This window comes from Pteropus vampyrus, unplaced genomic scaffold (assembly GCF_000151845.1).
Source record: "Pteropus vampyrus isolate Shadow unplaced genomic scaffold, Pvam_2.0 Scaffold826, whole genome shotgun sequence".
Classification (NCBI taxonomy): domain Eukaryota; kingdom Metazoa; phylum Chordata; class Mammalia; order Chiroptera; family Pteropodidae; genus Pteropus; species Pteropus vampyrus.
This window is the reverse complement of record NW_011889607.1, coordinates 289,887-301,930: the sequence shown is the minus strand read 5'-3', so window position 1 is coordinate 301,930 and position 12,044 is coordinate 289,887. Positions and strand designations below refer to the sequence as shown.

General features: G+C 39.3%; 1 protein-coding gene and 1 pseudogene across 6 annotated transcripts in view; one reads left to right on the top strand and one right to left on the bottom strand.

Moving 5' to 3' along the window:
- The window catches only part of PCYT1A (phosphate cytidylyltransferase 1, choline, alpha), a 43,852-nt gene extending 31,992 nt beyond the window's left edge, over positions 1–11,860 (bottom strand). For 2 of the 6 annotated variants that reach the window (XR_002778342.1, XM_011385925.2), the window contains exon 1: positions 11,723–11,860. The gene's annotated coding sequence lies outside the window, so the exon portion shown is untranslated. Of the gene's footprint in view, positions 1–10,945; positions 11,087–11,248; positions 11,556–11,634 lie in introns of those variants that run through there. The other 4 variants (XM_011385928.2, XM_011385927.2, XM_023526358.1 and 1 more) reach the window with 4 other exon arrangements.
- LOC111734170 lies at positions 2,451–2,569 on the top strand (annotated as a pseudogene).
- Positions 11,861–12,044: the final 184 nt, after the last annotated feature.

Genomic DNA, 12,044 nt, shown 5'->3' with positions numbered 1-12,044 from the left:
GGCTCTAGGAACAATCCCATGACAACGTTGTGGCAACCTATAACCAGGAAGAGAGCTTTTTTTGAAATAATCAACAGAGAGAAAGCAAAGCTGATAACAGACTTCAGATCCTGAACCAACTGTGTCAACCATTACATTCCCCTTTTTGCTTAAGTCAGTTAAGCTGTGGTTCCTTACCACTTGGAACCACAAAAATCATACTGACGCACCCAATACTTAGCAAGGATCCCTAGCACACAGTAGGAGCTCAATAATTATCTGAATAAATGTAGTAAGTATAGAAAACAGCTTTGAATTTTTGAAAAGCACTACATTATTATTACATTTTTTGATTTGATGGAAAGGGGTCAAGTACTTGTCAATTTATGTGTCTCAAAATTGGCACAACAAAAACTCCCATCCTGTCCAAAGTATTTTTCCTTATCTGCATACACTATTCCTTATCTGCTTACATACAGTTCTACTTTCTAAAGATGACTTTGGTGCCTTATATGTCATATTATACTTTAAAGTGAACATTACACATAAATTTTAAATTGAAGTCTTAAGATCTTTTGAATTTAGAACACACCTAATACTTTTTGGTTTTTAACATAAAACATTATATCTTATCCACTTTCTTAGGAGATGGAAAACACCAAGGTCACAGACATTCCATAACAATAACCCTAAAAGAATTTAGAAATTATAGAGATTAACCTCACACATTTTCTCTAGAACAAGGGTGCCCAATCCCTGGGGCGCAGACTGGTACCAGTCAGTAGCCTGTTAGGAACCGGGCCACACAGCAGGAGATGAGCGGCAGCGAGCGAGCAAAGCTTCATCTGTATTTGTAGCTGCTCCCCTTTGCAGCCGCTCCCCAGCGCTAGTATCACCTCCTCAGCTCAACCTCAGATCATCAGGCATTAGCTTCTCATAGGGGCACCAGTTCCTAATGCCAAAAAGGTTGGGGACAGCTGCTCTAGAACTACTACTAATTTTAAAACTTTGACTTTATAGGTCTCTCGAATTGTTTCATTTTTCACTGGCTCTCTTAGACCATCCCCATGTTCCCTCACATCTTACTTATGTACCACAAAGCAAATGTAATAATTTAATAATTAACACCTAAAATAATGTCAAAATTACCCCCCAGTTTTCCTATGCTGGAACATATCAACTTTGCTGCTGAGAAAAGGTATATGGGAGGATGAGGGCATACTGAGGATAGTAAATACATGTTGGCTTTTTTTCTGAAATTTAGCTATACCTAAAACCACACCACCTTTACAACATTAACAATTGCCCAATAACCACTGAACACCTCCAAGTATTGATCCAATGAGGATCAATACTTCCCAAACTCTCCATTTATGATAACTGCACCTTTGTAATCAATCAACACCATTCAAGTAAAGGTGCAGTAATGGCCCTGAAAATGGAGGTGGCCTTAAATGTCTACATTTAAGAGGAAAGAAAAAATACACACACACAGGCTGGCTTAAAATTAGTTTGTCCAGCAGGTGATGGGGTTGGCAAAAGATGGCACCTCTTCAAAGTCAGTAGAAAATCAAAATGGGGATGAAGAGTGGGGAATTGCCTAATATTTTGTAGATGGATCCCGGCTTCCAGCCATAATGCCCACATTAATTAAACTGAGATGAGCCAGAATGAAAATAGTTGAGAAATAGAATACAGAGCCTACCTCATGAGTCCATTAGGTAGGCCAAAACTTCCTGTTTCCTTAGTGGTTTATCTTCCAAAATTTTTTTTGTCAAAATTAGATATAGCAAAAGAGACAATGGGAGCTGACAGTCAGAATGCAGCATCTGTAAGGCCTGATCTTTCCAATACTGCTACCTATTCAGTCCTTAGTCAGTCACTTCATCTTAGTCACTTAAACTTCCCATTTGAGTACAGATTCTAAATATGGACATAACTGCCCACAGCATCAACAACCACCCTGCCTATTAAGTGTATTAATGTCTCCAAACTACTTTCAAGATACAGAATGTAGTACTGTGCCTGTGATTTTTACTCAAATTCACAAAATCTGGCTCCACTTCTGCTGACTCACCTTCCAATACACACTGCTTGCTTTGTTCTTTCAATGTTCTAACAGATGCCTACTTGGATGCAACAATTTTGCTACTAAGGAAGTACAGAGAATAAGTGGAAATGTGCATGAGGGAGGAGGAGGGAGAAGATACTGAGAATAAATACAGTCAAATATTTTTCCAATATGAATGTCCTGAAGGACACAAAATCTGGGCACTGGCATATACATCCTTGTGTTTTAAATACTACAGGCTCTTACAAGAGCTGTTTTAGGGACTCCCACCCAATCCTCTCTATTCTACTTTCTTGCCAAAAGATCTAGTAAGCACCCCAGGATGAAAGAGTTGGACTCTGCTTCTTAAGCTATGCAACAATCTAAATAGTTTCAAAATTCTAATTCAAATTTGGCTGAGTACTACGGCCATGCCACCCTGAACAAGACCAATCCCGTCTGATTGCGGAAGCTAAGCAGGGTCGGGCCTGGTTAGTACTTGGATGGCAGACCACCTAGAAAGACCAGGTACTGTAGGTGTAAAAAACAAACAAACAAACAAACAAACAAAGAGATTGTAAACCGACAGGTCTTTGCAATCTGTGAGGTCAACCAAGGGCTGCCTCACTTAAAAAAAAAATTAAATAAATAAATAGATAAATAAACAAATAACAAATCTGGCTGAGTACTACAGGGAACTACCTGCAAAAAGAGGAGACATAAATTTTTCCTTAGCATTCTATTCCTGCTTCCCCTATCTCTGGGCCTACATTATTATCTTCCTCAGTAATACCCTATGCTCAGTAATTTTCTACTAGCATATCAATACTCAGTTCCAAAGCTGAGTAAGCATATTTCATATTCGGGATCTGTACGTGCTTCTATCATCATAAAGCTTAATAAATTGGTGCTCTAAGAGACCAATTTCTGTGAACACCTACGTTAAAGTGCAGCCAACACTCTTGGCATTAATCATGTCATCTGCTGTATATTCAGGCCCTTCTACAGATAACAGTGTAATCACAACATCCCTTGCGTAAAGCCTTTGAAGCCCGAAGCTTGAGAGAGGCTAAGTCTAATACATAATGGGGAAGAGGGACTGGATTCAAGAACCATCAGACATCCTAGATCAGAGGTCAGCAAACTACAGCTCGCAGGCCAAAAATGGCCCACTGCCCGTTTCTGTGATTCAAGTTTGATTGGAATACAGCCACCCTCATTCCTTGATGTACTGTCTCTGACTGCTTTTGGGATACAACTGCAGAGTTGAGTAGTTGCAATGGAAACCATATGACCTGCAAAGCCTAATATCTATTACCTGGCCCTTTAGGAAAAGATTGCCATCTCCTATCCTAGATGAAGACAGGACCAGGTTTATTAATAATTTGGTAGCAAATTCTACCTAGATTGTGCAAACAGTTCTAAGTGAAAGACAGTGCTAGGAATAGGATTATTTCAAGAAATTGTACCATAACTTCCTGATACAGGATTATTTCAGTTTATGTCACTAATCTTATGTCATCACATTGTATAGAATAAGTCGAAAGAATTCCTGATTTGGGAAATTCTAAATGTAAAGGTAAATTTCACAAATTACTTGCACTGACAGATTACTTTTAAAGAAGAGTTCAATGTTACTCCTCAATATTTGAGGCCAGTAAATTGCTACATCTTAGATCTTAAGATCTTAGCTTTGAACTTGACCTCTTCCCTCTAATTTCTTCAGAAAAACCCTTATTCAACAAACACTGAGTGGGCACATACCCTGTGTCAGACCCTAGGTTAGCCCTGAAACTAAATAAAACTTATACTTGCGCCTGGTCACACAGTAGGATATTTTAGGAAAGAGATTATCCTAAAAACCATAATGGACACTTGTAATAGTTCTTACAGCTAAATGATTTTGCTCTCCCACTATTCTACTAGAAGATTCAGTGAGTAAATCCTGAGTTTAGATTGTGCTCCTCCTAGAGTGGGTTGTGGAACTTACATGTCTAAGGCAAAGTCTATGATAGATTCGGGGAGTCTGAAATTTGGACAAAATATTATATGTTCATTTTTACTAACCTCTGGTAAATTCACCACTTCCTTTAACAATGAACATAAGTGACAACAGTAATAGTATATTTAGTAGAGTAATACTTTGTCATCAACAGAAAGCATAGATGTTTTCATACTATATTATACTTGTTACAAATATCTTGTTTAAACACATGATCATTTAAAAATTATTATAAGACTATATATACATGCCTTACTGTTAAATTATACACCTGAAACTTACTGGATTTCGTTAACCAATGTCACCAAAAAGATAAATTAAAAATAAATTTAAAAAATCAAAATAAAAAAATTAAAAAAATTATAACTCACTGATAGTAAACATTACTATATTAATAAAAAGCACATATAGTGCTATATCACACATTTAAAAGTACTGTGATAACTATATTTCAACATGTTTCCTTTATAATTCAATGTAGTTTATATTTTGCATATAAAAATATTATTCCAGATGGAGAATTTCCAGTCAAGATAGTGGAGTAGATAAACACTGTGTTTGCCTCCTTTCATGACCACACCAAAATTACAACTGCAGAATAATCGTCATTGAAAACTGCCTGAAGTCTATCTGAACAGAAGTCCTACAACTAAGGCTATACAGAAGGGGCCATCTTAAGACTAGCAAAAGGGGTGGAGACATGGAACAAGCTGTCTGACATTTATCTGTAGCAGTTGAAAACTGGAATATCTGGGCTGTGGGGGTCCCCTCAGAGGAGCGAGGGGTCCCAGCTTCATGCCAAGCTCCCCAGCCCGGGATTCCAGTGGCAGGAAGAGGAGTCGTCAGAAAATCCAGATGTGAAAATCAGTAGAGATTGTGGCTGAGTGGGGCAGAGGGCTATGGAGGTTCCAGGAGTTCCTCTTGGACAGCCTGCACATGGACTTGCTCGCTGACAGACTCACTCTCTCTAGGTTCCAGCACTAGGGCAGAGAGGCTCAATGGGCCAGGGACATATGGGGAGGAATTGAATTATCTGGCTTCAGGGCAAGGCCTGGAGGGGCAGCTTCCTCCCAGATAGAAGTGCTGGCAAAAGCCACTGTTCCTTTGTTGATCACTCCCTGTTCCCATTATGCAGACCCAGGCAGGCGCCCTATCTGAGTCTCCATCAACCTGGCTAACACTGGTCACCCTGCCCTGGTGATTCCGAGATCCCTCCCCATCCAACTTCCAGGCTCACCCAAGCCACTGCCAGTGGCTTGTCCATTTAAATGGCCTGTCTTGGCTCATGCTGTGGACTTTTCTGAAATCTCTCAAAGGTTCACAAAACCCAAACAAGCAGCATTTGGCCTCAGCATGCCCCATATCTCTTGCTGAGTAGCTTCCAGCCTGGCACTAGAAGGAAACAGCCTCAGTTCTTGGCCTGGCTTCTTGAGACACGTCCAAACACAGCATGGGTGGTGGCCATCTGCAGATTGCTTGGTGGTTCCTGCCAGGTGGCCTTGGGCAGTACACAGGCTGAGGCTGAACTTGGCCTGTGGTGGAGCCCCTCCCAGGAGTCCCCAGAGCCAGCATACCCTGTGGCCATCTTGGACTGAGCTGGATTATCTCCCGGAGCCACATCTGAGGACCACATAAAGGCAGACTGGGCAGGCACCAGAGCCCTGCTAAAGTGAATCCTGCTCCATAGGGTCAGCCCCTGCACAACAGTTACTCCACTGTCTTCACCAGCCAGTCCTCACAACCAATCAGCCCGAGGGTTAATCTCTCCCATTGACGTGCAAATAGCAACCAAGGTTCCCGGAGGACACACCTGGAGCACGTGGCTCAGATGACCAGGGAAGATTGCAACTCTGGGCCCCACAGGACACCTACTATATAAGGCTACTCTACTAAGACCAGGAGACAAAGCAGCCCTACTTAACACGTAGAAACAAACGCAGGGAGGTAGCCAAAATGGGGAGACAAAGAAACATGTCCCAAGTGAAAGAACAGAACAAAGCTCCAGAAAAGAACTAAATAAAATGGAGACAGCAATTTACCAGATGAAAAGCTCAAAATACTTGTTATAAGAATGCTCAACAAACTTAGGGGAAGAATAGATGAGTCAGTGAGAATTTAACAAAGAGACAGAAAACACAAAAATGGAGATAAAAAACATAAAAAAAGAACCAGTCAGAAACTAAGAATATCTTAGGAGGAATCAACAGATTAGATGAAGCAGAGGCTCGAATCAGCAATTTAGAAGATACGTTAATAGAAACCACCTAATCAGAACAGCAGCAAGAAAAAAGAATCCAAAAAATGAGGATAGTTTAAGGGGCCTCTGAGACAACATTAAGCATATCAGCATTCACATCACAGAGACCAGAAGGATAAGAATGAGAGCAAGGAATTGAAAATCTATTTGAAGAAATAATGACAAAAATCTTCCCTATTCTGGCAAAGGATAGACATAGAAGCCCAGGAAGCACAGAAAATCCCAAAGAAGATGAACCCAAAGAAACTGACCCCAAGTCACATCATAATTAAAGTGCCAAAGATTAAAGACAAAGAGATAATTTAAAAAGCAGCAAGAGAAAAGCAGTTAGTTACCTACAAGAGAGCTCCCATAAGACTGTCAGCTGCTTTCTCAACAGAAACTTTGCAGATTGGAAGGGACTGGCATGAAATAATTCAAAGTAATGAAAAGCAAGGACCTACAACTAAGGTTACTCTGGGTAGAGCTATCATTTAGAATCTAAGGACAGATCAAGAGCTTTCCATACAAGAAAAAGCTAAAGGAGTTCATCATCACGAAACCAGTATTATATAAAAGTTCAAGGGACTTCTTTAAGAAGAAAGAAAAAAAGATTAAAAATATAAATAAAATGGCAATAACTACATATCTACCAGCAATTATTTTAGATGTAAATGGATTAAATGCTCCAATCAAAAGACAGATTAGCTGAATGGATAAGAAAATAAGACCTTTACACATGATGCCTACAGGAGATTCACTTCAGATGGACAGATGCAGACTAACAGTAAAGAAATGGAAAAAGATAATTCATGAAAATGAAAACAAAAACAAAGAGCTGGGGTAGCAATACTTATACCAGACAAAATAGACTTTAAAACAAAGGCTATAACAAGAGACAAAGAAGGACCCAATAATCCCACTTCTGGGTATTTATCTGAAGATAAATAGCAAACCAAAAACCCAAAACACTACTTCGAAGGGATATGTGAATCCATATGTTCATTGCAGCATTATTTACAATAGTCAAGATATGGAGGCAACCTGGGTGTCTATTAGATGAGTGGATAAAGAGGTGGTACATATACACAATGGAATATTACTCAACCATAAAAAAGAATGAAATCTTGGCACCTGCAACAACATGAATGGACCTAGAGGGTATTGTGCTGAGTAGAGTAGGTCAGAGAGAGACCAATGTCATGATTTCACTTACATGTGGAATCTAAAGAACAAAATAAACAAATAAAACAGAAACTCATAGATATGGTTACCAGACGGGGTGGTTGGGGAGAGAAAAAAGGGAAGAGATTAATAAGAAATACAAATAGGTAGTTACAAAACAGTCATGGTAATGTAAATTATAGCATAAGGAATGTAGTGAATAATATTGTAATAATAATGTATGGTATCAGATGCATACTAGATTTATTTGGGTGATTATTTAATAAGTTATATAAATGTCTAATCCCTATGTTGTACACCTGAAACTAATATAATTTTACATGCCAACTGTAATTGAAAAAATTATTATTAATAAAATGCAAAATATATATATTATTCCAAAAAGAGAGTCCACAAGGTTTCACCATACTGCCAAAAGAGTTTGTGACTCAAAAAAAGATTAAGATTTCTGCTCTAGGGCCCATAAATAAACAAACAAATATAATCACATCTAAGGTAATTCTCTGTAGATTAAAAAAAAACCTATCTGCTTTCCGTTAAGTGTCATACACTCATTTTGTTCTCTAGTATAGAGCAAAGATCATATGTCACTATTTTTAGTAGCTCTCACTTTAAAAATGGTTTGCAAATAGTTGTGAATGCGATATAACAGCCTAGTGAACCCACTGGTTCCTCTGGCTCATTGGTAGTCATTCTAGTCCAAACATAGAAAGTTTCAAACTAATGTAACTTTCAACTTTCAACAAGTGTTACCAAAAGGAGAAAAAAAAGAAGCGTGCGCGCGCGCACACACACACACACACACACACAAGCTTGCTATATTTCTACCTACTAATCTGGTTTTTAAACGTAAAATAAAGGCAATTCGATTATTTATATTAATGAGATAATGTACATAAATTAACCTTATACAGTGTCAAACATATATTACAGACTGTTTTTTTTTCCTTCTGGAGTAGAGCTCTGGCATATATTGCAAAACTGAGTATGTAAAAATGAGCATTTCCTGAAATTACTGACTGAATTGTAGAAGGAAGTTAGGATTTAAATTTTGCCACGAACATTCATAAAGCAATTAAGAAAACAAATCATGTGTCCAGGTACTCATTTGACAGGAGTATTGTGAAAAAAGAAGTCTAGGACTGGAAACAGATGAAGCTTAAGAAAGAAGAGGCGCTGACTGGAAACAGAGAAGTTTAAGCTTAGGAAAGAAGAGGTGCTGGAAGTCATCCTCTGAACAGATAAGCAGAAGGATGGAACCCAGAGCCTCAATCACATTCTTTCCCTCTTAAGTCATATTGTTTTTCTAATGTGATTGATGTGGTAATAACATAAAAGATCTAGAAGCAGCCACAATTTTGAACAAAAAAGAATTCTCACAATTCAATGCTCTGAGTTTACAGTTTCTCTAATTGAAAAAAAATCTATCAAAAATCATGACTAATAGAAAAATTTATTCTTTCCAATTTATTTTAGGTAATGCAAATGTTGGTATGAGAAAGACTTATTTCTGTTTGGTTCAGAAGGGAGAATTAGCTCTAGTAGTAGAAAAGCCAGATATCTGACTTCAGATCAGATCAATAGCAATCACTTGCTATTGTTATTGTATGCAATAACAATAGCAAGTGATTATGCTTTTTCTATAAATATTTCATATATTAATTTTCATCAGCATTTAGAACATGGAAAAGTTATTCAACTCCCTCAGGGAATCATGTCTAACCTAGAGCTTAGACAGCTCCACAGAAGAATCATGTAGTTTACATACTCCATGAGATTGTATACAAAATTTGGTGAATATACATACATTTCAAATTATTAAAGGGCTGTTTACCCAGAAGTACAGTTACCTCTGCCACAATTAGAAAATCTAAAACAAGAGAAAGCAGTAATTCTCCATAGTCACAGAGTGAGTCAGTATTAACATCAGATAAAGCAACCTAGAACTTCTGAATCCAAGGCTCTAGCGACTAGATCATTCTCCTTAAGGGATCAAATATCCAGAAAGGAGGTCCCTAAGAAAAATAAAACCTCACCTGTTTATGGGAGGAGAAAGCATAGGTTGAGGAAGGAATAAAGTTTATTCTTTATCAATCAGGCCATTATACTGGTTTTTGGAGGTGGTTTGCAAAGCAGGGTAGGTCAAAAAGAACCATTTCATTCAGCAAACACAAAAGACCCCAGAGGCAGTGCTGCAGTCCCCAGACTAAATGTCTTCTCTTCTATGGTTGGTTACATTGAAGCATATATTTTGTTCTAGAAAAAAATTCTTCAGTATTTCCTTTTAGTTATGTAGAATGTAAACCAAGTAAACATCTAATGTTCTAGAAAACAAGGCATAACTAGCCATTTTTAAGCTAAACAAAGTCTATCCCTCACCATTCCCATTCAAGAATCTTTCTGAACTCTCTTCTCACAAAGTGTATATGTGTATAGGAGGTGGTGGGTAACTAACTATTAGGTTAACAGATACAGTGTCTGATAAGTTAAAATTACCTCAAGCTTCTTCCATTACATATTTTAAAAAAAACATTGTATGGCACAATCAGTAGCATCTTCTACAAAGGGCTGTTAAGGAGGAGGAGGTAATGAAACCACTTCAGTTCATTACATCTGCATCACTAATAGCCCTCATGAAAAGGAATCAGAAGAAGATAAAACCAGCAGGGAAAACATCATATGAATTACCCACAGCATAGTATCATTCCCAGTACCAGTCTTGCATAAATCACTGATCTGAATAGCTAAATACATTAAAGCCTCTCCCATGTGGCATTCCAGTCATCATTGTTGACCTCCCCAGAGTCATCTTTTCTTCTCCATGATGGTCATCATGTTTACCACTGATTACTGCACCAAAATCCATTCTCAGTTAATATCTTTTTACTAGCAATTCTCTGTACTTGTATAATCATTAAATATCGAGATCAGAAAAAAAAAAAAAAAAACCCTGAAAGGCATATCTTCCAACTCCCATTTTATTTTTGGCAGAATGTTTTCTGTCTCTATCTTCTGTTCCCTTCCTAAGCCTTGTTCCTACCCTCCCTAAAGCTTCCCCTTCCTCAATGTCTGTTCCTAGCAGTTTTTCCTATCATAAACCCTCATATCTTCACTGCCTCTATACATAGCACTGTTCCTTTTTCAATATATAAGTTCTGCTTCTCCCAAATGAGATCCTCAGTTTTAGGCCTCAATCATAACTATTTCCCTCAATTATATTTGTGAAGCTATCTCCAGTTAAGTCTATCTGACAGAGCCTGTGCCTCAGCCATAGATCCAGTCCTCTCAATTGCATCTTTGTACTTCCAAAAGGTTCCCTAATCATAGAATCATAGCACTTTACACTTGAAAAAGAAATCAGAAATAATCTGGTCCAATGTTTTCAAACTTTTTTACTACATTTTACTTTATGTATTTTAAGATATATGAAATCCATTTTACATAATAATCTCATACACACATAACTGAAACAAGTTCCCAAAACAATACTTACCCTTGCTATGTGAACACACTGAAAATTTACATTCTACTGCATTTTTAAAAAAAAACTCTGGTGCCATCCGCTAAATGGATTTCACAACCCAAGAACGGGATGGAACCCATAGTTTAGGTAACATTAATGTAGCCCAAACTTCCCATTCACTGAGGAAGAAACTGTAGATTAGTGGTAAGTTTCTCAGCCACAAGAAGTTTGTCCATAAAATTAAACCCAGGTCTGTATAGTAAGTCCTAAAGACTTTCTCTGCCCAGTCACAGCCACTCAATCACACCCCGTGCCCAAAAGACCCTACAGTACCATGTCTACTACACTGGTCCCACACTCTTCTCGAAGTCAGCCCCTCGAAATTATTGCTAGTTAGTCAGAGTTTCTCCACAGCCGTTGCTTCATGTACCATTAGGTCAGAGTCTCCTCACAGTCACTATCCATAGATCAGAGTCTCTTCTGAGTCACTGGCCTTTGGTCACAGTCCCTTCGCAGTCACTGCCTCATACTTCCTTGGTCATAGTTCCCTAGCAACCTCTACCTCGTGCTCTCCGAAGTCAGAGTCCCTTTGCATTCACTGCTCCTGGGTCCCAAACCCCTCTTAAGCAGCTGCATCTTGGTCACAGTCCCCTCACTGTCACTGCCCACGGGTCACAGTAGCCTCGCAGTCCTCGTCTCACACTCCTTCTGTCACTGACCCACTCTTTCAGTCTCCTCGCGGTCGCAGCCCCACAGTTTCTCCTCTCAAATAGAGCCGCAAAATATGCACGCACACCGGGTCTTCACCTGGAGCTCGCGTTACCCCGACCCCTGTCCGGTCGGATTTCTCCCGGGCGCAGCGTCACGGACAAGGGAAGTTGAGGAGGTTGCGGGGAGACGCCCGGGAAAAGCAGCTGATGGAACAGCAGGCCGGAAGTCCCGCCTACTGGCCGCCCTCTTGTCAATCCGACCACGACTGTTCCCTGAAAACCCCGACCCTTGACACAGTAGTTCCGCCTCTACAGAGCCACGGAGGGACGGAGTGACCGCAGAAACACCAGAGAGACCACAAATTTGGCTAAGGGTCGGTCCCCGTGCGGACCTGGAGTATCCGGTGAAGACGCCTTCT